The following is a 3,841-nucleotide window of genomic DNA, read 5'->3' as shown; positions in this document are numbered from 1 at the left end:
GCTGGTGTGCATAGGGCTCCTGACTAGATGATGGTTTGAGAGTAAAAGAGGTACACCTGTTGGAACAAAGGTACTTTTGCTGGGACAACTGATAGAGGGGAGAGCAAGAATTCCTTCCAGGTGAACAAAGTTCTGTCTCCCAAAAAAGTCATTGTCTAACCTCTTATCTAAATGATACTGATGGTTAATGGCTTGATAATCAAAAAGCCTACCTTAAGAGAAAGAGCATAACATTTACAATGAAAGGGTCAGGTTTGAGTTTTGGCTCCCTCTGTGTAATTCTGAATAAGTTCCTTAGTCTGTCTGCGCTCTTAGTTCTACAGCTGTAAGCTCTGTCTTCGATCACAGAATATGTAGACAGTTTCCAGTTTTTCTCTAACATAAACAGCATTGTAGCTAAACTTTGCATTTACATTTATTCTCTTACAATGAAAGAGCGCTCAGAAATAACAAATCATGTGTCTTTTTATGGACATAAAAATATGTTCCCAATATATCGTTAGGTTGAAAACAGCAGATTAGGTCAGGCATGATGGCTCATGCCTGTAATCCCAACACTCTGGGAGGCCAAGGCAGGAGGATCTCTTGAGCTCAGGAGTTCAAAACCAGCCTGGACAACACAGTGAGACCTTGGCTTTGCAAGAATTTTTTTTTTTTTTTAATTAGCCAGGTGTGGTGACATGTACCTGTATTACCAGCTACTTCAGAAGCTGAGGCAGGAGGATCACTTGAGCCCAGGAGTTTGAGGCTGCAGTGAGCTATGATCATACCAATGTACTCCAGCCTGGGTAATAGAGTGAGACTCTATCTCAAAAAAAAAAAAAAAAAAAAAAAGCAGATTATATAATGTGTGTAAAATTATCAAATAATTATCAAATAATAGCTGTAATAACAGCTAACATTCATTGTGCTTACATGTTAGGACCATTGCTAAGTCATTTACATAGATTATTTTATTAAAACTTCATAACAACCCTCTGATGTAGCTACTATTATTATTTCTATTTTACATAAGAAGACATTCAAACTTTAAATATTAATAGTAGTCATCCTGGTGGTTGAATCATGACTATTTTAAAATTTATAATTATTGTTTATTTGATACTTTCTACTTTTCAACTTTGAACAGATATCACTTGTTATAGTGTGGCGAAATACATGTAACATTTACCATTTTAACCACCTTTAAGTACAATTCAGTGACATTAAGTAAATTCACAATATTATGCAGTTATCAGCTTGCCTACTTAAAGAACTTGCTCACCATCCTAAACAGAAAGTTTGTTCCCACTAAAGAATTCCCCATTCTCCCCATTCTCCAGCTCCTGGAAACTTCTATCCTATTTTCTGTCTCTATGAATTTGCCTTTTCTAGGTGGCTTATGTAAGTGGAATCATGCAATATTTTCCTTTTGTGTCTGGTCTATTTCACTTAGCATATTTTAAAGATTCATTCAACTTGTAGCATGTGTCAGAATTTCATTCCTTTTAAAGGCTGAATAATATTCTACTGAAAGTCTATGCCACATTTTGCTCATCCATTCACCTGTTGATGTGAATGTATACATATTGCTTTTCTTATAGGAAAACAATATTTTTATTTTTATTTTTTTTTGAGGTGGAGTCTTGCTCTGCTGCCCAGGCTGGAGTGCAGTAACGTGATCTCGGCTCACTGCAACCTCCACCTTCCAGGTTCAAGTGATTCTCCTGCCTCAGCCTCCTGAGTAGCTGGGACTACAGGCACGTGCCACCACGCCCCGCTAATTTTTTGTACTTTTAGTAGAGACAGGGTTTCACCACGTTAGCCAGGATGGTCTCGATCTCCTGACCTCGTGATCCACCCACATCGGCGTCCCAAAGTGCTGGGATTACAGGCATGAGCCACCGCGCCCGGCCAGGAAAACAATATTTTTAATTAAATTCAATAAAATGTATTGCCCCCAGGTAAGACTGCTATAAGGTTTAAATGATACAATGTATGTATCCTTGGAAAAGTATAAAATGCTTTTTGAATAGTAGTAATTATTTTCAGTAATGGTTTCTCTTAAACCTCTCACTCTTTCAAGTCTTTAAGGAAACACCAAAAAGACCCATTTTCTAGTTCTTTGAAGGTTGGTGGAGTTACTTTGTGGCAGATGGACCACATCACATAATGGCTACTTGCCTCTTTGTTTCTAGGCCCTTCATTTGCATAAATGGTTCAGGTTTTCTCAACAATAGTTTTTGAACTATCCTCTCATAGAAGAGCTGGTTGGACAGGCAAACCGAATCCAGCAGCACATTAAAAAGCTTATCCACCACGATCAAGTCGACTTCATCCCTGGGATGCAAGGCTGGTTCAACATATGCAAATCAATAAATGTAATCCATCACATAAACAGAACCAATGACAAAAACCACATGATTATCTCAATAGATGCAGAAAAGGCCTCTGATAAAAATTCAACACACCTTCATGCTAAAAACACTCAAGGCCAGGCGCGAAGGCTCATGCCTCTAATCCCAGCACTTTGGGAGGTCAAAGGGGGCAGATCACCTGAGGCCAAGAGTTCGAGACCAGCCTGACCAACATGGAGAAACCCCGTCTCTACTAAAAATACAAAATTAGCTGGGTGTGGTGGTGCATGCCTGTAATCCCAGCTACTCAAAATGCTGAAGCAGGAGAATCACTTGAACCCAGGAGGTGGAGGTTGCGGTGAGCTGAGATCACACCATTGCACTCCAGCTTGGGCATCAAGAGCGCAACTCCAAAAAAAAAAAACACTCAATAAACTAGGTATTGATGGAACATATCTCAAAATAATATGAGCTATTTATGACAAACCCACAGCCAATATCATACTGAATGGGCAAAAGCTGGAAGCATTCCCTTTGAAAACCAGCACAAGACAAGGATGCCCTCTCTCACCACTCCTATTCAACATAGTATTGGAGGTTCTGGCCAGGGCAATCAGGCAAGAGAAAGAAATAAAGGATATTCAGATAGGAAGAGAGGAAGTCAAATTGTCTCTGTTTGCAGATGACGTGATTGTATATTTAGAAAACCTCATTGTCTCAGCCCCAAAACTCCTTAAGCTGATTAGCAACTTCAGCAAAGTCTCAGGATACAAAATCAATGTGCAAAAATCACAAGCATTATTATACACCAATAATAGACAAACAGCCAAATCATAAGTGAACTCCCATTCACAATTGCTACTAAGAGAATAAAGTACCTAGGAATATAACTTACGAGGGATGTGAGGGACCTCTTCAAGGAGGACTACAAACCACCGGGCAAGGAAATGAGAAGACACAAACAAATGGGAAACATTCCATGCTCACGGTTAGGAAGAATCAATATCGCGAAAGTGGCCATACTGCCCAAAGTAATTTATAGATTCAATGCTATTCCCATTAAGCTACCACTGACTTTCTTCACAGAATTAGAAAAAACTACTTTAAAGTTCATATGGAACCAAAAAAGAGCCCGCATTGCCAAGTCATTCCTAAGCCAAAAGAACAAAGCTGGAGGCATCACGCTACCTGACTTCAAACTATACTATCAGGCTACAGTAACCAAAACAGCATGGTACTGGTACCAAAACAGAGATATAGACCAATGGAACAGAACAGAGGCCTCAGAAATAACACCACAAATCTATAACCAACTGATCTTTGACAAACCTGACAAAAATAAGCAATGGGGAAAGGATTCCCTATTTAATAAATGATGTTGGGAAAACGGGCTAGCCATATGCAGAAAACTGAAACTGGATGCCTTCCTTAAACCTTATACAAAAATTAACTCAAGATGGATTAAAGACTTAAACGTAAGGCCTAAAACCATAAAAACCCTAGGG

Source organism: Gorilla gorilla, chromosome 3 (genome assembly GCF_029281585.2).
Source record: "Gorilla gorilla gorilla isolate KB3781 chromosome 3, NHGRI_mGorGor1-v2.1_pri, whole genome shotgun sequence".
NCBI lineage: Eukaryota > Metazoa > Chordata > Mammalia > Primates > Hominidae > Gorilla > Gorilla gorilla.
The sequence above is the reverse complement of the archived record's forward strand: the minus strand, read 5'-3'. Positions refer to the sequence as shown.